The sequence below is a fragment of the Takifugu rubripes genome, chromosome 8, assembly GCF_901000725.2.
Source record: "Takifugu rubripes chromosome 8, fTakRub1.2, whole genome shotgun sequence".
Lineage (NCBI taxonomy): Eukaryota > Metazoa > Chordata > Actinopteri > Tetraodontiformes > Tetraodontidae > Takifugu > Takifugu rubripes.
Window position 1 is genome coordinate 12,212,876 of NC_042292.1, and position 24,412 is coordinate 12,237,287.

General features: G+C 44.1%; 1 pseudogene; it reads left to right on the forward strand.

Moving 5' to 3' along the window:
- Positions 1 to 16,277: 16,277 nt before the first annotated feature.
- Positions 16,278 to 23,293, forward strand: LOC115250614 (uncharacterized; annotated as a pseudogene).
- Positions 23,294 to 24,412: the final 1,119 nt, after the last annotated feature.

Genomic DNA, 24,412 nt, shown 5'->3' on the forward strand with positions numbered 1-24,412 from the left:
ATTCCCTGTCATTTCTCCCCATGCGTCTCAGCGCTATGCCCAAAGCCTTAGGATTCACTGACAAGACCAAGGGGTATTTCCCACACAAATTTAGCTCAGAAATTCACCTCAATTACGTGGGGCCCTATCCCGTTCCGTCCGACTACGACGTAGATCGCATGACGGTGCGCGAACGGGAAGAATTTGACCCGTGGTACAACGAGGTCAGCCGCGGTACCTTTGACTTCAAAAAGGAGGCCTCGCTGTACTGCAAAAATGATGTTGACATTCTCACCCAGGGCAGTCTTAAATTTAGAGATCAGTTCCTAGGTGAGACGGGGGTAGACCCTTTTGGTTCTATCGCCATAGCCGGAGCCTGTATGAAGGTGTTTCGCACCAATTATCTGACTCCTAACACTCTGGCTATCCCCTGCCCGCACAACTATTTGAATCAGAGCAAAAGATTCTCTAGCGCATCGGTTCAATGGTTAGAATGGTTGATGCACAAAGAAAAAATCTTTATACAGCATGCTCTAAACATGGGTGAAAAACAGATTGGTGCATTTTTCGTAGACGGATATGCTGAGATTGACGGTGTAAAACATGTCTGGGAATTTCATGGATGTTTTTACCACGGCTGTCCCAGTTGCTTTGATCCCACAGTACAGTGCGATATGAGAGGCGTCACCTTTGGGGAACTGCACTACAAAAGTGAGAAAAAAGCTACAGACCACACATGGGGTTCGTGTTGTAGTCATGAGAGAACACACGTGGAACCAGATGAAAACAACATGCACGGAGGTTAAAGAATTTCTCCGTTGCTTTAACGCTCCTGAGCCTCTCAACCCCCGAAAAGCACTTTTCGGAGGTAGAACGAGCGCTTTAAAACTGCGACACACGGCAGCGCCCGATGAAACCATCCACTATGTTGATGTCACCTCACTGTACCCGTTTGTCAACAGTACTTGCTCTTACCCCTTTGGTCACCCCGTGATCATCTACAAAGATTTCGAGGACCCACGCAGCTACTACGGCTTCATCAGAGCCACTGTGTATCCTCCTCGAGGTCTTTTATTCCCCGTGTTACCGCACAAAAGTGAGGGAGGTAAATTACTCTTTACACTGTGTCGCACCTGTGCCGAAACTAACAATGAGGGTGGCCCCTGCGAACACGACGATGAGGGCAGAGCTCTGACGGGGGTCTGGGTCACCGTTGAATTCATCAAAGCTCTGGAGGTGGGGTACAGGGTGGGTAAAATTACAGAAGTCTGGCACTTTGACAAGAGCAGCGACACTGTGTTTACCGATTACATACACACCTTTTTGAAAGGAAAGCAGGAAGCCTCGGGTTACCCCGCTGAGGCGACGGACCGAGAGAGCAGGGAAAAATACATCAGGGACTATCAGGAGCATCAGGGCATTCTTTTAGATGCTGGCAAAATCGAGACCAATCCTGTGAAAAGACAGGTTGCTAAATTGTGTCTCAACAGTTTGTGGGGAAAGTTTGCACAGAGAGATAATTTGTTTAAAACCACCATTGTCTCAGATCCTAAAGAATTCTTTAGTTACATGTTTTCAGGTAAATACAAAGTCGAATACTTTTCCGTTCTCCACAGCAACAGAGCTCTCATCAGGTGGAAATACACCGACAGGTACGTTCAACCCCCAGGTAAACAGAGTAATGTTTTTATTGCAGCATTCACCACAGCACACGCACGACTGAAGCTGTACAGTTATCTGGAAAAACTACAAGACAGAGTGTTTTACATCGACACAGATAGTTTAATCTATCTGGTCAAAGAGGGTGAGAAACCTCTAGAGCTGGGTAACTATTTAGGTGACCTGACGGATGAACTGGATGGTGACAGCATTCAAGAGTTTGCAGCGGCGGGTCCCAAGAGTTACGCGTACCAAACACGAAATAAAAAGAAAGTCGTCATGCGTGTGAAAGGTATCACTCAGACCCGGGAATTTTGTGAGCGTGTGAGCTTTGACAGTGTCAGAGAGCTGGTGGAGGGTTACCTGAGTAATAAACAAGAGGGAAACACGATCGAGATCCGTCAACACAGCATCAGACGTGATAAAAAGGGTTTCGCATTGAGAAATGTGTCATTTGATAAAAAATTTAGGGTGGTGTATGACAAAAGACGACTCTTTGCTGACGGAACAACTCTGCCTTTCGGGTATTAGAAATGCAGGAAATTGAATTTGATCCTAGGTTTATCTTTCCTTTTTCTTGTTTAATCGCGGGTCCGAGCGGGTGTGGAAAGACCTATTTTGTAAAAAATGTATTGGAAAACTGTGACCGTGTAATAAATGTTGTACCTGACAATATCGTGTGGATTTATACCTCTTTTCAACCTATGTACGCTGAACTGCAAAAGATGATTAAAAACATTAAATTTGTCAAAGGTCTGCCTGATTCTTTTGAAGATGAAACACTGTTTCCTCCTGATCAAAAGCATTTGATTATTTTGGACGATGTTATTTTTCAAGCCTCTGACCATCCTGAAGTGGTAAAGATTTTTACACAGTATCGCCACCACAGAAACATGAGTGTTATGATGTTGACTCAAAACGTGTTTCACCAGGGTAAACACAGTCGCACCATCAGTTTGAACAGCAATTATTTGGTCATGTTTAAAAACCCACGGGATAAACTACAGATGAATATATTGGCTCATCAGATTTTTCCATCACAAAAGACATTTTTCTTGGAGAGTTTTGAAGACGCCACAAAAGACCCTCACGGGTATTTAATAGTGGATCTCACCCCCGTCTGCCCAGATCCGTACAGACTGAGGACGGGTGTGCTTCCTCACCAGCAAGCGGCCGTTTACATCCCCAGAGCGTCGACGTAGATCATCATGTCAGCGCGTATAAAAAGAAACGCACCCCTGCTGAAGGCCCTGTACCGTGCCACACCCAAGAAACGTAGAGACATTCTTATTCACAGCTCCCCGGATTTTATCCAGACACTGTGTGAGATTTCTTTAAATCTTCTAAAAGGAAACCTCCCCCTGACTCCTTCTCAATTTAAAAAACTGAAGAGACAGAAAAAAATTATCAAACTGTTGGCTGATAAAAGAACCAGTTTAAAGAGGAAGCAACAGGTTCTAAAGAAGCAGACGGGCGGATTTCTTTTACCTCTCCTCTCAGCGGTGGTACCTTTGATCGGGAACCTCGTCGGAGGATTGATACGAAAATGACTTTGAAAAAGGCCCAAAAAATGTTTCTCGTCACCCCTCATCAACTCAACCGCCTGACGCGGCCCTCCCAGTCCATCAGAGATGTCGCGGAGGACGATTTGGATGCTAGGATGAGAGCCATCTTAAACGAGCAGGGGCTGAGCTCTCATGAAAAAATTAAAAAATATAACGCGTTACTGCAAAGATATCTGACCTTTGTGAAGCAGGATCAGACAGAGAATCTGACAGAGAATCTGACAAAGACGGAGGCAGAGGCAGATTCTGGGACGGACGTACGGACGTCCGATAGCATCATCGACGACGTGTTGCAGAGCCTCCCACCGCGAGATCGCAAGAACGCCGAATACGTCTTAAAGAAATTATCCGACCGTCACGATGTTTGGAATACAAAAGGGGAATTTGTGTACCGGGGCAACGTTGTAAAAGGGTCTCACATGATCGATCTATTCAAACGACTCTTGTTTCCTTTTAAAAAGAAAAAATCAGAGGGTTCTGAACCTCCCGGATGGACACATTTTTTAAATACTCTCTCAGAATTAAACATCCCTTTGTCTTCTATAAGTAACCCAAAAGCGGGTAATCAATACCGACTCCTCAAGATGGATGCGATCGGATCTCAAGACTCTGAAACACCTGCGGATCTACCGTCAAAAACTAGAAGACGAACAAATGACCCCCCGCGTTGGATTAACATTTCATCGTGAATAAATGTAATACACAAAGTTTTGTCTTTTACCAATAAAGCGTTTATTAAACATTTTTTCGAGCGTACAGTCATTCATTCAAAAATCTTTAAAACATTGCAAAAAACAACACCCCTGCTTGGAGGGACCATTGATTTTATTTCTAATACAGCGCTGATATTTCCTCACATAGTCGTACACCATGAAGTCATTCTTTATTACATCATCATTGTACAAAGACAGTACTTGATCAAAAGATAGCCCGCACGCGCGGTGACAGAGGTAATAGATGCAATGTTGTCCGCAGACCGTCGACATGTGGTGCTGCAACTGAACGTCGTGGTACTCAATGTTTTTAGAACGTTTTTCCAGAAACTGTAAGATGCTCGGGGGGTAGTGATCAAAGTCCGGCGGAAATCCATAAGAATCAAAAAAGGTGGCTATGCCACCATTTTCCAGCGTCAAAGCTAACCAGTGCTCCCCCGGCATGTGAGCCGGATGTGTGTTGACGATAAAGTAGGCCGGGGTTCTAAAAGAGGGATTCAGCATGGGCAGTTGATCGGACGCCCACACCCCGCAAAACACATCTCCCAGCAGGCTATGCAGAAGGTTCTCTAGTTGAACGTTGTCCATCTTTTAATAATAGTCCACCAGCACCTGCCTCTTGGCGTTGATCTCCAGAATAGAATCGTAACAGGCGTAGACGATAAGGGTCGCGGTGTGCTGCAGGGGTGTTCTAAATCTCAACTCCAGCCTGAGGTTTCCGTTTGAGACGGTAGACAGTGCGTCGTTGTCATCGCTCGGATTGAGATTAAACACAAACAGAGAGTAGCCGTCATTAAAGTCATCACGGCTGATACTCAGGGGTAAATCTTTGAGATGTCTCCCGGTAGCCAGGAACATGTTGTAGAATTCTCTGACGGACACCCCGTTAAAATCGGGTTGGAAAGCTTTAGCCGGAACTTGCCGGCCGTCCTGACAGAGAGCCAGGTATTCGATGTCATAGTGTCTGAAATTAAAAGGCGACAGGTCTCGTCTTCCTGTGAAAGCCTCGTGGTGTACCATACCCAGAACCACGTACTTTGGTATGCTACCCAGAAACAGATTCTCCTGGTTGCAAACCCTAGAGTTTGCCGGAATAGAGTAAGTTTTCACATTAACGCGTGAAAGGGGGTAGAGAGCGTTGCCCTTCATTAAGGCGGCGGCGTGACCTAACCTGACTGCAGGGGACACGGCTACTTTTTTAACAAATAGGGAAGCCCCCAGTACTTTTAGGCTAAAAGCAGAGTCACGCGTCCCCATGAGGCAGAAAGCATCGTTGGTTCGCGTCAGTTTAATTCTCAAATCGACAGAGTTGAGCAATAGTCTCTCGCAGAAAAAGATGTCCCCGTGGAGAGGACCGAGCAGGTGTACTTCTCTGGAACGGGCTGTGGACGCGGCTCTCCTCGTTAACCCTTTATTTGGACCGTTCACGAGCACGATAGAGTCCACTGACCCGGCGGTATCTTTGTAAAAAAGACCCCCGGTAAACTGACTGGAGAGTGTGTCCGGTGAAAAGTTGAGCAGGGTCTCAATCATGCAGCGATAGGGGTGGGTAGCGCTCGACTGAGAGATGAGTCGATCCCCCAGGGTCACGTCGCATTGACTGAAAATTGTATTTAGAGGATAATTGATAAGACCCACCGCTGCGTCATTAGCTAGGTTCGATCCGTTAGCGTTGGTGATTTTTACACGGAGATGCAACAGAGTGTCGTTCAGATCCAGATACCGGTCCCCGTCTCCGGGGATGAAAAACTCAATGGGTCCCCCGTCGGTGATGGCTGACAGGGGAGAAATTTCCGTGTAGGTTTTTTCATCGATAGACAGCTGCGTCATAGGTGCTGAAAATAAATCCAATTCGGCCAGAGTACACTCTGGAGATTTCTGATGTACTAGAGCCATTTTCTTTTTTCTCAAAGAAAAGATATTCTTAAAAAATATCAGAGCTCCGGACGGACTTCTTCTTCACACGACGGCCTTTTGCAACTGATTTCTTCCTTTTACCGAACGGCTGTTTATTAAAGCTCGAGGGGATGCGTTCTCCGGGGGGTCGTCTTCTCTTCCTACGCGACAACACCATAATGCCCCCGGATCCTTCTTGCTTCATCTCTTGATCATCTTCTTGATCACCGGCGAACCGTTCCATCACGTGTTTGACGGCGTTGGAGGCGATGTTACTCGCAGCGGCTTTAAGATGAGGTTTAGCTATTTCGAAACCTTTCTTGGCCAAAGGGCTGACGAAACGAAATAATTTAGAAAACAAAGATCCTATCCCCCGACCGTACATGACCGGTGCACCGTAAAACCCCGGCAAATTCCCCCCTACTTGACTCTCATAATATTGTACAAATCGGTGAGGATCTTCTCTCAAACCTACCCGAGCCATTTTCTTTTTCTCTATTTTTCTCTTAGCCTTGAACACTTTGTGTGTGGATAGCTGATCAGCCTCCTGAAAATGAATGATGAGGACGCGGGCGATTGGAATATATATAACCCTGGGGTTCAAGTTCTAGGTCTAAAGTGGAGAGTCGCGATAGTCTTGCCGTATGAAAATTTTACCGGTTTGTTTTGATCCGTTTTTATCTCCACCTGAATGTTTTCAATGTGGTTTTTGGACACCGGTAAATAGTAAGCAGGATTGAAATACTGTGTGACGATTTCACCGAACGTTCCTTTTACATCAATCGTTCTCAAAAGTGGCGCATAAACGTCGCCGACCATCTGCGGTGCAACTACGTCGCTGTAACAATACATGTGATAAAACCCAGCTCGTAAATCACAGGGATAGTACGCATACCTTTGGTCAAACGTAAACCATTCCCCTGATTTCATACCCATCAAATATGCCTGGGGTCCTTCGAAGAGTACGTGGGTTTTACCTCCCGATTGGAAATCAAATCTTTTCAGAAGACTGTCATAGACGAGGTAAATATCAGACTTTATTCTTCTAAATTGTCCGTCCATCTCGAATCTAAAGGCTGAGAAGCCGTTGAAATATGATTGTTTCATCTCTTGACGATGCACCTTGCTCTCCGTGGCCGGTTCTTGAGGGTTTTCCCTCCAGTAAAAGTAGGCATCCTCCTGAGAAAGGTGATAAAAGGTGTGCGGGTATGAAATCTGCGTTAAAGCTACTTCCCAGCTTCCCTCTAAATCGATATGTTGAGGCAAATCCACGCGGTAACTGGAACTCGTGTTTTCTTTAAAAACATCGACGCTGGCGTTGGAGGGTAGGGTAATAAAAAAACCCTCGTCCTTCGGACCGTACATGATGAAATGATATCCGTTGCGATCGCGAGTTGATTTTTATACGTTCTTTAAATCTGCGGCTTTGATCCAGCTGTTGAATTTCTCCGGCCAGTTTTTCCAACTTACAAAGACTTGCTTTTCACCCCTGACGACGCGATGCTTCAGAATCTTTTCTACGTGGAAAAGTCTGTCTTCCCCCATCGTTACCTTTTGTAGCTCTGGCTCATAAAATGACCCTTGGATGGGTTCTCCATCGTAATCTTTTAACTTGTACACTGGAGGGTCGCGAGGGATGCGTTCAGATACCGTAAACACCTCGTTCGTAAAACTCTGTTCATATTTTTTATCAAACACTCCTCTCAGTTTTGAAATTCTAACTAGGTCCCCCTTCTTGAAATTCATCTTGGTTTCAACCTTCCGTCGGTTTTCAGATTTACCGTACAAGTTTTGAAACACTTTAAAAGTGTTCTCCGAGGTTACCTCAGCGGGTTTCATCTTGATACTGCTGTGATAACTGTGATTATAGCTTTTCACCAAGTCTTGTAAGACGTCGGTGTATCGCAGAGTGTTGTTTGCTGTAAAATATCTCCACATTCTACCTTTTAATGTACGATTAAATCTTTCAATCACAGAGGCCTTAAGGTGGCTGGCGGTGGAAAAATGAACGATATTGTGTTTTCTCATCAAAGCTTCAAAACTCTTGTTAAAAAATTCTTTCCCCGCATCAGTTTGTATTTTTTCAGGCGTCTGACTTGACTCAAAAATGGATTCAAACGCCTTTACCACCTCAGCCGCTGATTTTCTCTTCAGAGCCCTGACGTAAGCTTTTTTGGAAAATATGTCTATGACCGTTAATAAATAATTATATCCATCATTATGCTCCGACAGGGCTTGCATATCGCACAGGTCCGCTTGAAATTGGTTTAAAGGGCGGGGGGCGAAAACCCTGTTTCTTGGAAAATGTATCCTGGCCGGTTTGTGTAGAGTGTAAGCGTCCTGTCCCTGTAGAAATGTTTTAACATTTTCTCGAGGAACCGTCTTTCCCATTTCTTCTTGCACCCCCTTATGGAGCCGCTCTACACCACCGAGGCTACCGGGATGCGCGGGATCATAGTACACTTTTTCCATGAAGCGTGTCTCAGACATGTTGAAAACAGAATGAGAAGGGATGCTCGTTTGAGAGGTATTTATTTTTTTATTAGCTGTTAAGAAATCTTTAGCATACACATTTTGTGAGTAACATGAGTAAATACATTTTGTGAGTAACATGAGCAAATACATTTGTAACATTTGTAATGTGAAAGTACAGATAGTCAAAAACTAGTCTAAGACCAATGCGTTATCATCAATAGAGTTTGAGTTAAGACTTTATGATCTAGACTGAGGCAGATATCATCGTGAAATTTTCCAAGTTCTTCCAAGATGCTTACAGAATGGTTGTTTTGCACAAGTCTGCTGGTCACATCAATGAGCAAAGCATAAAAGGCTATCATATGACATGGTTTTACAACATCGTTGGACAGTTCTTTAAAAATTACTTTAAAACAATCCGACAATCCAGATTTGCTCATAAGCATCGTGTCATTTACCATCTCTTCCCAAAGTGCGGGTCCTGCACACGTTCTGGTTTTTTCCAGCAAGATGTTTTTGTTTGAAGCCGTTTTGTTCTCAATAGCCTGGTACAAGATGTTTATTATCTGACCCTTGATCAATTGGATCTTGACACCTTCTACATCGTTTACAACTTTTCCCCAGAAGCTCCCCATTTTATATCTGAAAATGGTGTTTTCAGATATAAGTGTTTTCAGTCCAGTACTGAGTCACCGTGTCCAGATGTTCCTGTTTAATCTCGCTGTCGTTGTCGGCGATACTCTCGTACATTTGTTGGATGGGAGTGTAGATTAATTCGCTGGATTTCAGCTCGAGCAAAAGGCTCTCTGCGGCGATCTTGACTTTCACGTAGTCAGCGTTGACACCGCACGCTTTCAGGAAATTTTGAATAGCAGGAATGAACTTGGGTGTGTAGAGTCTTTTCATCAACATGTAAAAGTTGTTGCGGTAGAAACCCGGTTCGATCACATCCAAACACTGGTGTTGGCGCTGGCTGGGGTGGTCGATCCGACATCCGTTGCAAACCTCACCCTTGTACAGGTCCAGGACGACGCTAAGTAGATGAAGAACGCCTTTTTTTACCAGACCAAAGAATTCAGATGCCCAGCCGTCAAGCTGGTCAGCACCGTTACATACAGCCCCGGGGAGATCCGATGCGTCGTCGGGCAAAGGCGGATCAGGGGTTGTTGAGCGTGAAAGACTCTCCACACCGCTCACAGAGATTGGAGAACCTGGACATGAAGAAGCCGGAGACGGCGCAGGATCTCTGCCTTGGAGAAGAGACTCGGACAGCTCTGGAAGTGATGCCGAGTCTCTGACGGGTGGTGTCAGTGAGGGTGAGTGAGGACTGGACACCCCAGGATCCGATGCCGAGCGTCCGAGGGGTGGGGTTGGTGGAGGGCTTAGCCAAGGAGTGAGAGACTCGTTAGAATCCGTGGGATCCGAGCGTTGGATGAGTGAGTCAAAGTCCAGCCTGCGAGGCCGAAGCCGACGTTGACGGCATTCCGCTTGTGTCTCATCCTCATCCCACAGATAGGAATTGCTCGGATTGTCAGATCCGCTCTTGACGCTTCTGTTGGTAGACATGCTCTCCTTAGTGTTTCACTCCGGTAGTGGGTAACGTATGGTTCAGACGAACGTCTTTTATACATTTGAGATATGGGTGTGGGGTTACACGAGGGAGGACTCTTTTTTTCGTCACCACAGTGTTGTTCCAAAGACGACAATGGTGAAAAAATTTTGTGATTTTATCATCCATTTCATGCATCTTTTCGATCCATGCTGCAAGAGGTAGAGTCAACACGTTGCTGAAAACCCCACAGTCTGAGTTAAAAAGATCCAAGACAAAATACTGTCTCGGTTTCCCTGACATCTCTTCCATCTGCATCTTGTAGCTAGCACGATAGAACCATCTTCCCGTACCCGAGGTTTTCGTCAACCAAATGCTCACAAATGTTTGTTCTGTGGAAGGTTTCTGTTCTGTGTTGTTTCTTTCTTCACAGCCTTCTTCAGTCACACACACCATTCCCGGTTTGATCAGTTTCAACACACCCCAGTCATTGGAAGACATCGTAGCCGACAACATAGGCCCCTCAGTGGAAGATTCTTCACGCTGATAGAGAATCAGCTCCCCCGTCTTGTAACGGAACACATACCCAAAACTCCCTGTTTGACTATAAGGCTCCAAAGACCATTCTTGCTGCAAAGGCTCAGAAGGTGACGCCTGAGAACGCTGTACAAACACCGTGGATTTTTCAACTACTTTTCCACACAATTCTCTTATAACGGTCACAGCCGTCTCACCAATCACGGATGTAGAACTACTCATGTTGCCCACAGATGGATATGCCAGGACTATGGCAAAACTGATTTGTAACTGTTTTGTAACTCCCGCCATTCCTTATTAAAAACAGGTGGGCAAGGGAGAATGGCGGGAGGCGGGAGGCGGGAGGGAGAAAGGGGGGGGGGGGGGGGGGGGGGGGAACAGATGTGGGCGGGTTCAGGGAAAGGTCAACCTGTCACTTTGACAAGAAGTGGTCCATTTCTTCTCTCTAATGACTTCAAAACCAATCCACGTTTCCAACTACATCCTGGTAACAAAGGAACTAATCTGACAATAACAGATTTGGAGTTATCAGACTCAGCCACTTATTACTGTGTAAATCAGTATTTAAATGAATTTGACTTTACAGAAGGTTATAATGTCATTGTAGAGGGTTCAGGGTTGACTATAGATCAGCCAGCATCACATTCTATCCAAGCAGAAGGTTCTGTGATGCTGAATTGTACAGTACATACTGGGTGGACTTGTGATGGGGATCACACTGTTTACTGGTTCAGAAACTCTGGATCATCTCAACTGGGACTCATGTACAGCCATACAGGCAGGAATAAGCAGTGTGAGAGGAAAACCAACACCTGTTTCTACAGCTTTTCCTTGAAGAACCTAAATACTTCTCAGACTGGGACCTACTATTGAAGCATGTTGCAGCATGTGGACACATTCTGTTTGGAAATGGAACCAAGCTGGTGTGTGGGGGTGAGTGCTCTAATTTTGTGTAGATTATTTTCTGTATATTGTAGAAATAATTTACATATTATCTAGTTTTAAAAATATTAAGCCAGCATCCAGTAATTTATTTAATTGTCTATAAAAAGGTTATCCTAATTAGCTCTGTTCAGTTGGTTTATATATAGTGTTTTATCGAAAAATTTACCATTTCAAACAGATATGGCCTAAATATCTCCCAATTCTCTGTTTACACAAAGCTTTCAGTATCTAAAATGAGGAAATTGTAACATTTAAAGACCAGTTTGAATTGTACATGGCACGTGGCAGTCCTTTAAAAACATAATATTTGTGGTCAAAGAATCACTTTAACTCATTACTTTTTATGTCAGTATAGGTTCTGCTTCTACATTGTTACCTTATAAAATAATTTGTGACTGGTGATGTCTATTGTCTCCCTGAATTACACAGTAATGACATTATAACTAGCTTAATATAAGAGAGAGGACAAATTTGTTGAAATACTTAAATGATTGTCTGAAACGGCATCGCGGATATCACAATTTCGGATGCCTCTCGTTACAGCTGAAGGAAACCATCTTGTTTTGGTGTATTTCCTCAGTGCGTCCTGGATATTTACCATCATCGTTTTATTATCCATTTCAGTTTTTATGACAAAGAGGAAAAACAGTCATCACTCTCTGGGTAACTGATGTAATATATTTTGAAGATTCCTAAAGGTAAACTGGGAAAATTACTTTAAAAAAATCTCTTCCTGTGTTTTAAAACAGACTCTCAATCAAGAGTCCAAGCTTCATCCAGAGCAAATGCAGAGGTGGAGACAATTTTGATTTTTTTTAAAAAAAAGTTTATATGTATAAATAATCCTTATTTACACACACTAACTTACCCTTTATCACATATCTCCAGGGCTACCAAGAGGAAAACAACCTCCATTATGCAGCTTTGAGGAACAACCAGCCCAACAAATCAATGCAGAACAGACAGAATGAATGTGTGTACTCTACTGTGAGGCTGTAGATGTCTTGTTGTCATTGCAGGTTAACACAGGACCTAATTAAGTATTTTGTATTTACTCATACCGGTTTCTACATTTTCAATTGTATCATTTATCAATCTCGATGAAACAAAGTTTTCCTAATAAAGTTGTTTTTTCTGGCCATGTCGACAAATGATAGATTACCTCCATATATTTATATTCATTTTATGAAGACAAAGCTTGTATCGTGCTGTTGCAGTCCTTAATTTGTGAAGTCAAAAGCTGCAACAATCGTTTTCACAAGCATTCATATCCATCGGACTATTAAGTTGACCAAAACACCCACTGGATGAGACAAATGCTCCATTATGTGATCATGAACATGTAAAGAGCAGCAGGCTATGTCTTGGATACATAGAAATGCTAAGGCAGGGGCAGTATTATCCAAATGGTTGGCGTACTCCTGCTGTGTCCACCGTGGTCTCTCCTTCCCGGAACTGCAGGAATTATTTTTGCTTATTTGGGATCCAACTTGCCAGCAGTTTAGAAAATGTTTAGCTCTCTTTGTTGACCTTTTTTTTGTGAAACCTGGGGCATAAAGACTAACAAAACAGATAACAAAATTGAACACAATACAAACATAAATTTTTGATTTAATTAAAAATTACTACCTGCTCAAGATTCCCAATACAACTGAAACCTTGACATCTGTCTGCTGCTTTTTGAATCTGCAGACCTTGGTTAGCTTCCTAATTGGTGCATCAGCATTCAGCATGATGAAAAGCAGTCACAGCTGCCATTGTTAAGATATAATCAATTAAAAAAAAATTTTGCGACAAAAGACCTTCAACAGTTTTATTAGAATTGTGAAAAAACTGGCCAAGGGATTTTTGTCCATCCCTCTATCAGTCTTCGACTTCTTTATCCCTTTTAAGGGACAGGTGGCCGCTTATCCCACTTCTAACTCACAAAGACAAACAACTGTTCATGCCCTCATTCACTTCTAATGTCAATGCACATGGACACGGGGAGAACAGGCAAACTCTGCACAAAAAAAACCCTGACTGCAGGAACCTTCTTGCTTTGTGGCAGCCATTTTAGCCCCTACATAACCGTGCCACCCCTGTGTCAGTTCACCTCATGTGTGTCTCCCCTTGTGTTGTGCCACTTTCATCATGTTGTGATTACTGATCACAAAGTGCCATAATCATAAAGCATAATCTTTACAAATATTATGGTTATGGCATAATCATAATCTTTGAAAAGATTATGATTATGGCACTTTTGAACTACCATATTTTCACTGTAATAAAAGGCGCAGTCTCAGTTACGGGTGCTATTTCTGTATTTAAAACATATATAAGGCGCACCGTATTATTAGGCGCATGCTAAAACATACAGTAAAAAATGACAACAGAAGTAAAACGGTGAGTTTCTTCACATTTATTGAACAAAATATTAATTCTTCTGCCACAAAACCATCAAAGTTTTCATCTTCTGTATCTGAATTAAACAGCTGCACTATTTCAATGTCCAACATCCCAAATTCCTCTTCTTCATCATCTGAATCAGACTCACCGACCGGTTCGGTTCAGCGTTGATTTTGTGAAAGCTCTTCCAATACATGAAGACGGTATCATAGCCCATGCGTCTACAATCCACCCGCATATGGTGGCATAACTTGCCCACCGCTGCCTCATAGTCTTTGTGAAGGAGTGTTCGCCTTCCTTCATCCAGCGCTCTGTCCGTTTCCGTGGCAGCCGAGAACCACGGTGAACGACGACTTCTCGTGCCCCGTTGTGCGTATCGCCACCGTGCTGGTCCCTTTTTCTCCACTTTGTGGGTCAAAGGGATGTCAAAAGTCAAAGGGATCTCATCCATGTTGGTGATGTGGCTGGGCGCGGTTATCTTGTCGCGGCAGTTGGTGCGGAAGATGGCCACCCTCTCCTGGTAATCCGCGGGCAGCTGCTGCGCAACAGTTGTCCTCGCGCGTATGGAGAAATGCCGCCTCCTCATGAAGCGAAAATATTAAGATTGCTTGATTGCCATTTTCGTTAAATATTTTCATATTTAATGTCCTGCAGTTTAAAGTAAGCCTCATTCATACGTGTCTCGCTTGACCGGCGCCATTTTAGGGGATCCTTACGCGTAGGTGTGTCGCTAATCGATTGTCGGAGCGTTTACCGTAGTGCACCCACCAAAGGCGCACAGCAGATTTTGGAACTCAGTCCACACACAAGGCGCACCATATTATAAGGCGCACCGTCAATTTTTGAGAAAATCTCAGTGTTTTAGGTGCGCCTTATAGTCATGAAAATATGGTACTTGTAGAACTCCACAGCCTCCACCTCAACTCTTTCTCTAAGAGCTGGTCATAGTTTTGGTCTAGACATCCCAAAGTCAGTGACTAGTTACTTTGTCTTTGAGGCGTTGAGGTGTATATGGTTCATGTGGCTCCAGGCATTCCATGAACAGGCTCCTATGCTCCATCTGATTGTTGTTACTCCATCTCTTTGTTGTCCCTGATGCATCCCACAATGGCTGTGTCATCGACAAACTTCTAAATTTGGCACAGCTCAAAGTTGTAGTAAAAGTCTAATGTGTACAGGGTTAATAGTAGAGGGCCCAGCACTGTGCCCTGGGGTGCTCTTGTGCTGCTAATCACAGTGTCTGTATACCATGGCCTGTCAGTGAGATACGGTAGCTGGAGAATCAGGAATCCAAGTCCACTACTATCATGCAAAGTTTGTCCCGTGCTGCGGTGTGAGGTGAGTTTCACTGGTCAGAAGACATTCAGCTCCCTGGGAGGATTCTTCTTAAGAACTGGGATGATGCATGTCTTCCACAATGTCTTTACACACTAACATACATATACCTGCATCCCCCCCATGCACACAACCTCACACAACAACAAACATTTGTATACTTGCACATACTCTCCACATACTTGAACAATCATTGTCTGTACCTTCCATTGCACCACATGATCAATTTGCCATTTAAATCGAATTGATCCAGTGGCCATGTGTTTTAGTCTGTTCCGAGTAGACCCCCAGTTTACAACATTCAAAACAAGCAAAAGTTAGGCTTGATATTTAGCTGAAAATTAATTCAAACTGGCCACTCGGCCATGCTCAGAAGCCCAAGGGCTTAACTTGCAAGACCACAGAAGTCTAACACTGAGAAATATCTTGTATCCATTGGCTACCTCATCAGTATAATCTATACAGCCACATCATCAGACTACGGCATAGGATGTTGCACAACATAAAACAATTTAAGGCACACCTCAAATATTGACATACGGGAATGTGATGTTATTGATTGATCTTTGTAAAAATATGTTTCATAGATTAAAGACTTTTTTATTCGTGTAGTGACACCAGTCTGAGTTTGGGGTGATGTTAATTTCACATGAAGTCAACCATAACTATACTATTGCAAACAGGTACCTCTATGATACCATCACGTCAGGACCAATGTAATCACTGTGGGTATACCATGCTGTTGATATAAAGTCACACACGAATCACATCGTAATTTAGTGTGAAAAAAGGTTGAAAAGTAAATGACATGTGCTTTGAACAGGAAGTAGAAGTGTCTGCAGAAGCGGGAATTCGAGATACAAAAAACAAAGGCACAGCATGGAGAAGGATGTATATATCAAGGCTTTCTTCATTAATTTGAAGTAAAAACACAACAGCCCTCCCCCCATGACACAAGCAATTATAAATGCCTAAAGGAACGTGGTCAAACAAGTGTTTCATGAAACTAATTACTGAGCATTTACTTGAACAACTGGATCTTTGTCTTGCCATGAACTAGTCCAGCGTGCACTTCCTGCCCAAATGTAGCAAGCCTATGCGCCAGCACTCGCACCAATTAAGGGAGAAATGACAGAAAATAGATCGCTAAACATATTAGTTCTCTCAGGCAAATCTTTCATCTTTATCAGCCAGATTACATGTGATTGTGTTTCCTGTATGTCACACCCTCAAGTCATCTCTGGCTGCCCAATCAGACACAGACACAAACTCTGCATTTATCAGTGTACAAAGAACGAGTCTTCTCTTCACTCTGCCCAACACTTGGAGCAAGATGGCATCTGCAAAGTTTGTTTTCTGTCTGATGTGCTTAGAGAAAATTGGTGAGGTGAATATATGTATATATTATTAATTGCACAATTAATTTCTTATTAATTTCTTAATAATATTAATCTTCCTCCTTTTGTGCTTGCTGTTTAATTTTCTCTTAAACAGCTACAAGGGAATTTTCTCCATCTTTGAATTGGAAGACCAATTTTATCTTGGTCACAGCTGGAGAGAGCCTGACTTTGCCGTGTCTTCACAGAGATGATGTTTCTACCAAGATCTCTTTGTTTAAACAAATTCTGGGAGAGAGGCCGAGGCTGATCTGTACGTACTGGATATCAAGTAAACATTGGACATTTGTTAATGACTTCAAAACCAATCCACGTTTCCAAATACATCCTGGTAACAAAGGAGCTTATCTGACAATATCAGATTTGGAGTTATCAGACTCAGCCACCTATTACTGTGTAAATCAGTATTTAACAGTATTTGACTTTCTAGAAAGTTATGTCATTGTAGAGGGTTCAGGGTTGACCATAGATCACTCAGCATCACATTCTATCCAAGCAGAAGGTTCTGTGACGCTGAATTGTACAGTACATACTGGGTGGACTTGTGATGGGGATCACACTGTTTACTGGTTCAGAAACTCTGGACAATCTCAGCTGGGACTCATGTACAGCCATACAGGCAGGAATAAGCAGTGTGAGAGGAAAACCAACACCTGTTTCTACAGCTTCTCCATGAAGATCCTGAACACTTCTCAGACTGGGACCTACATAGACATTGAACGCTATTCCTCATCTGTACTGGACTACATCTCCACCTCTATAGACAGTGTCACCACCCAGAAACAGATCACCATGTACCCTAGATTAGATTAGATTAGATTCAACTTTATTGTTATTGCACATGTACAGGTACAGAGCAACAAAATGCAGTTTAGCATCTAACCAGAAGTGCAAAAGAAGCAGCAAGTGAGGATAATAACTTAATAAATACAGTATGGCGGTTATTTTACAATTGTTTACCGGGTTGTGCTATAAACATATTTTACAGATGGTGTTTACATTAAATGCCTTGGACTATAAGTGCAGGAGCTATTTAGCTATTTACATAAGATAGAGGAGATGTGCAAATTATAAATTACGTGTATACAGATACAGATGATAAAGTGCATGAGTGTGCAGGACAGGTTTAAACAGTAGCTACATTGGTTACTAAGCTAGTGAGTTGTTGTGTAAACTGCTGTAGTGTAGTGAGGTGTGGAGTGTGTAAGGGTCAGCAGGAGTTCAACAGGGACACCGCTCTGGGGAAGAAGCTGTTCCTCAGTCTACTGGTCCGAGTCCTGAGGGTTCTGTAGCGCCTCCCGGAGGGCAGGAGGGAAAATAGTCTGTGGGCGGGGTGGGAGGAGTCCTTGAGTATGCTGCGTGCTCGATGCAGGCAGCGCTTCCTCTGGACATCTCCGATGGCAGGGAGTGTAGTCCTTGTGATGCGTTGGGCAGTTTTCACCACCCTCTGCAAGGCCTTGTGCTCAGCGATAGTGCAGCTTCCATACCAGACTGACACGCAGTTGGTCAGGATGCTTTCTATCGCACAGCGATAGAAGTTCACCAGGACAGCCGAGGATAGCTGGTTCTTCCTCAGTGTCCTCAGGAAGAAGAGGCGCTGGTGAGCCTTCTTGATGATGCTGGAGGTGTTTGTGGTCCAGGACAGGTCCTCTGAGATGTGGGTCCCCAGGAACTTGAAGCTGGAGACACGCTCGACGGCCATCCCGTTGATGTGGATGGGGTCCTGTGTGCCTCCTCTTGCTTTCCTGAAGTCCACGATGAGCTCCTTGGTCTTGCTGGTGTTGAGGACCAAGTTATTGTTAGCGCACCATGTGGTCAGGCGCTCTACCTCCTCTCTGTAGGCTGTCTCGTCGTTGTTGCTGATGAGACCGATCACCGTTGTGTCGTCTGCAAACTTGATGATGGAGTTGGATCCATGTACAGGTCTGCAGTCGTGGGTGAATAGAGAGTAGAGGAACGGGCTCAGCACACAGCCTTGTGGCACACCGGTGCTGAGTGTGATGGTGGTGGAGCAGCTGTGACCTGACCTAACACGCTGTGGTCTGTCGGTCAGGAAGTCCAGAGTCCAGTAGCAGAGGGAGGGGTTGATGCCCAGGTCTCCAAGTTTGGTGATCAGCTTGGAGGGGACGACGGTGTTGAAAGCTGAGCTGAAGTCAGCAAACAGCAATCGTGCATAAGTGTTCGTGTTGTCCAGGTGTGTGAGCACAGAGTGCAGTGCTATGGAGACTGCATCATCTATGCTCCTGTTGCTGCGGTAGGCAAACTGGTGTGGATCGAGTGTGGTTGGGAGGCAGTCCTTCAGGTGAGCCAGGACCAGTCGCTCGAAGCACTTCATAATGATGGGGGTGAGTGCTACCGGGCGGTAGTCATTGAGGCAGGTTGGTCTGGAATGCTTCGGAACTGGGACGATAGTTGTGGCCTTGAAGCAAGACGGGACCACTGCGTGGGCGAGGGACAGATTGAAGATGTCCGTAAAAATCCCGGCGAGCTGTTCTGCGCATGCCCTGAGCACACGTCCAGGGATGCCATCAGGACCAGCAGCCTTGCGTGGATTGATCTGGCTGAGGGCTGTGTAGACGGCGGTAGATGATAGTGTGATGGGTTGGTGGTCTGCTGGGAGAGGGGTCCTAGTGGCAGTGTCCTTGTCCTCCTTTTCGAAGCGAGCATAGAAGGTATTAAGCTCGTTCAGGAAGGTGGTGTCCATGACTGTGGGGCTGGAGTTGTTGGGTTTGTAGTCGGTGATGGCCTGGATGCCTTGCCACATACGCCTGGGGTCAGAGCTGGAAAAGTGACCCTCAATCTTGCGTTTGTAGGTGTGCTTGGCCTTTTTGATGCCCCTCCTCAGGTTAGCCCTGGCTGTGCTGTAGGCCTGGGCTTCTCCTGATCTGAAGGCAGTGTTGCGCGCCTTCAGCAGGAGCCGCACCTCCTTGTTCATCCATGGCTTCTGATTGGGGTATGTGGTGATCCGCTTCGTGGTGGTTATGCTGTCGATGGTGGTGGTGATGTGGTCCAGAACAGTGGAGGTGAAATTGTCAATGTCGGTGTGTGTGTGTGAGCCACAGCTGCCCTGGGGCGTAAACATAGAGTACTCAGAGTAGCGGAGTCGGTGCACCAGGTCTTGTTGATGTAGATGCATAGCCCCCCACCTCTGGTCTTACCGGAGTCGGTGCACCAGGTCTTGTTGATGTAGATGCATAGCCCCCCACCTCTGGTCTTACCGGAGTCGTCAGCTGTTCTGTCTGCCCGATGTGTGGAGCGCCCGGTTAGCCCGATGGCTGTGTCCGGTATGCCACTGTTTAGCCAAGTTTCCGTGAGAATCATGGCATTGCAGTCCGAGAGTCTCTTACTGTGGTTGAGTCGGAGACGTAATTCATCCATTTTGTTTACCAAAGACCGTACGTTGGCGAGGAAGCGAGGAAGCCCTGGATAATCAGAAGCCCTGGATGAATAGGGATGTCCGTCTCCTGCTGAAGGCCCGTAACATCACCTTCCGATCGGGGGATGCACAAACCTACAGCACAGCCAGAGCTAACCTGAAGCGGGGTATTAAGAAAGCCAAACACGACTACAAGCTGAAGGTAGAAGGGCACTTCTCCAACTCCAACCCCCGATCTATGTGGCAGGGCATTCAGGTCATCAGCAACTACAAGCCCATCAATCCCTCTCCCCCCTCAACCGACATCTCCTTCTTCAATGAGCTAAACAACTTCTATGCTCGGTTTGAGAAGGACAACCAAGAACAATCGAGCAAGGTAGAGCTGACTAGTGATGGGACGATGATACCTCAAGGAGTGTATTGACACACTACACAAACTGTGTCGGCACTGTATTGATACTGTGTTGGTCACCCGATAGTGACCCCTGCAGTAGTTATAAAATGATTGCAGGTAAAGGAATTCCTTGTTTGCTAAACTGAGTTGGTCTGTAAAATATAGCAAATTTGAGTTACAATTCAGAGTTACAATTTTTTTACTTATGTATACACATTTGTTAACTGTTAAATCATATGAAATAAAAGACAAAAAAGTTATGAATTTTTATTGAGGAACAAAGGTTTTTGGAGTGTCTTTGCTCCAAGGCGATTTCTCCTCTTAAACACCAGCTCCCCAGCCTTAGAAAATACTCTTTCACACGGTACAGATGACGATGGTAAGCAGAGAGTTTTAAGTGCAAGTTGATGCAGATGTGGATATGTTTTCTGGTGCTCTCACGAGTATCTGCCAATTCTTCATTGCCATGCCGAGTTCTATAATGCCTCAGCATTGATGAAGTGCTCTTATTGATGTAAGGCACCTACAATAAAATAAAAAGTGAATTTATCTGAAAACAATTCAAACCTCTTACCAGAACAGAGTAAAAACTAAGGTGGCGCATTGCATTCACTTGTTAAAAAAATAGACACCCTATCTCATGATTTCGAAATCAGGATGTCGTTATTATGAGATAAAATGAATAAAGCAACTGTAAGGCTCTTTAACTGACTATCATATGTATCACAGGTCATTCACTTGATAAAGTGAGTGCAATGCGCCACCGTTAAAAATTGTATATAACAGTAAACAATGCTCAAAGGAGAAAAAGATTTCCCTTGTTTGGAGTCACAAGATCAAAATTATTCCACACTGGGGAAAACATCTTAGAACGATCCATAATTGCGCAACTGCAAAACTCCATCCAACAAACCCACGACATGTCGATACCGTTTGTTTCCTTATGAACACACTTTGACGCGGCACATCCAAACGATACAATTCCTGTATCGGTCACGTGATTCTTCCTTAAAGCAATACACGCACCGATACGGGGTTTCACTCTTGAGCTCTCGGCACAGTGCTGACGCACCAGTGTCGCTCGTCCCATCACTAGAGCTGACTGCTGGCCACCAACCCTTAACTTTCTCTACCACTGATGTCAGAGCGGAACTGAGCAGGATCAATCCACGCAAAGCTGCGGGCCCCGATGGCATCCCTGGACGCGTGCTCAGAACTTGTGCTGCGGAGTTACCTGACGGACTTATTCAATTTATCCCTGGCTCATGCAGTTGTGCCGACCTGCTTCAAATCCACCTCCATCGTGCCAGTACCAAAACATTCCACCCCAGCTTGTCTCAATGATTATCGTCCAGTAGCACTCCATCATAACAAAGTGCTTAGAGCAGCTGGTCTTGGCACAACTCAAATCCTGTCTCCCCCCAACCCTGGACCCCCATCAGTACGCCTATCGTAAGAACAGGAGCACAGAAGATGCAGTCTCCACAGCACTGCACTCTCACAGCTGGACAATAAAGACACATACGCCTGAATGCTGTTCATAGACTTCAGTTCAGCATTTAACACTGTCATCCCCTCCAAGCTGATAACCAAACTAAGGGATCTGTACATCAGCACCTCCATCTGCAACTGGTTATTGGACTTTCTGACCAATAGACCACAACATGTGCGGTTAGATCATCACTGCTCCCCTACCCTCACTGTAAACACTGGAGTACCACAAGGCTGTGTGATGAGCCCATTCCTCTACTCCCTTTTCACCCACGACTGCAGAGCTATACATGGTTCCAACACCATCATCAATCACCACGGTGATTGGCCTCATCAAGGATAACGATGAATCAGCTTACAGGGAGCTACGTGACGCTTTGAGATTACCTGGAGGGGTAATTAAAATTACCTTTAATTAAAAATTTCAACTGGGACTCATGTACAGCCATACAGGCAGGAATAAGCAGTGTGAGAGGAAAACCAACACCTGTTTCTAAGGCTTCTCCATGAAGAACCTGAACACTGCTCAGACTGGGACCTACTATTGTGCTGTTGCAGCATGTGGACACATGCTGTTTGGAAATGGAACCAAGCTGGTGTTTGAGGGTGAGTGAGTTTGAAATTATTTTATTCAAAAGCTGTTAAGTGCTATTTTATGTGCAGATTGTTTCCATACGCCTGTAAAAATGCTAAAGCCAACATGACCTCAGTGTTAAAAAAAAAATCCAAAATGTAACTTAATTTCTTAATTGCTCTATGTTTAAACACATAGAGCAATTTATAGCAACATGAACCTTAAGTTCTAAATTCATACAGTAATAAAATTTATGCTGTTTGAATTTTACACCACAGCAGCACATTAAAAACATTTGTGGTCAAAGTATCACTTTAACTCATATTTTTGTTATGTCAGTATAGATTCTCTTTAAATACTGTTATTTTATAAAATAATGTGTGAATGGTAATGCCTGTAGTTTAGCTGAATTAGAAAATAATGACATCATAACTGCCGTGATATAAAGTGAGAAGACAAATATGTGTAATGACCTAAATAATTATCTGAAACAGTATCGCCGATATCACAATTTCTGATGCCTCTCGTTACAGATAAAGGAAACTATCTGGTTTTGGTGTATTTCTCAGTGCGACCTGGATATTTACCATCATCGTGGTTATTTTATTAACCATTTCAGTTTATATGACGAAAAAGAGAAACAGCCAACACTCTCTGGGTAACTGATGTAATATATTTTAAATATTCTTAAAAATAATAAATAAATGAATGTTACAGTCACAGCTGCAATTATAAAGGTATGATTAATTACACTTCTGGGCTTATTTTAGAGGGTAATTTTACATTTCTAACATTCCATTTTATTTTTCAGAATCGCATGTAAGACTCTCACCTCTGTCCAAACCAAAGGTATTTTCTATTAGTCAGAATAAAGTCGTTCATTAAATATTCAAAAGGCACTGAGTTCATTGTTGTCATTTACAGGATTGTCCAGATTCAGATGGTTCTGTTTTGTGGAAGAAGAAGATGAACAGAGAACATACCTGGACTGAATGTGTTTACTTCAGTGTAAAGCAGTAGAATAGAAAAATGACCATTTTCAACAATTTTAGATATCCTGTAGTTTCAGAAAACTCACAAAATAGAAAAAGGCTCTTCTGTGGTTGATTTATAGATATTTGATTTATTGTGTACATTCTACATTGTTCAGGATGATCAGGATCCTTGGTACAATAAAGGAGGAAATAACCAACACACACTTGATTGTCTTGTCCTCCAACTACCAACGAATCATGGTGGAGGAGCTTAAGTGTCCTCAACATCCCAGAATCTGTTTTGTCTTAATTTGCCCCTCATAAGGCCTCCAATGGGAAAGGGTACTAGAGAAGAAATGGACCACTTCTTGTCAAAGTGACAGGTTGACCTTTCCCTGAACCCGCCCACATCTGTTCCCCCCCCCCCCCCCCCCCCCCTCCACCTCCCTTTCTCCCTCCCGCCTCCCGCCACTCGCCATTCTCCCTTGCCCACCTGTTTTTAATAAGGAATGGCGGGAGTTACAAAACAGTTACAAATCAGTTTTGCCATAGTCCTGGCATATCCATCTGTGGGCAACATGAGTAGTTCTACATCCGTGATTGGTGAGACGGCTGTGACCGTTATAAGAGAATTGTGTGGAAAAGTAGTTGAAAAATCCACGGTGTTTGTACAGCGTTCTCAGGCGTCACCTTCTGAGCCTTTGCAGCAAGAATGGTCTTTGGAGCCTTATAGTCAAACAGGGAGTTTTGGGTATGTGTTCCGTTACAAGACGGGGGAGTTGATTCTCTATCAGCGGGAAGAATCTTCCACTGAGGGGCCTATGTTGTCGGCTACGATGTCTTCCAATGACTGGGGTGTGTTGAAACTGATCAAACCGGGAATGGTGTGTGTGACTGAAGAAGGCTGTGAAGAAAGAAACAACACAGAACAGAAACCTTCCACAGAACAAACATTTGTGAGCATTTGGTTGACGAAAACCTCGGGTACGGGAAGATGGTTCTATCGTGCTAGCTACAAGATGCAGATGGAAGAGATGTCAGGGAAACCGAGACAGTATTTTGTCTTGGATCTTTTTAACTCAGACTGTGGGGTTTTCAGCAACGTGTTGACTCTACCTCTTGCAGCATGGATCGAAAAGATGCATGAAATGGATGATAAAATCAC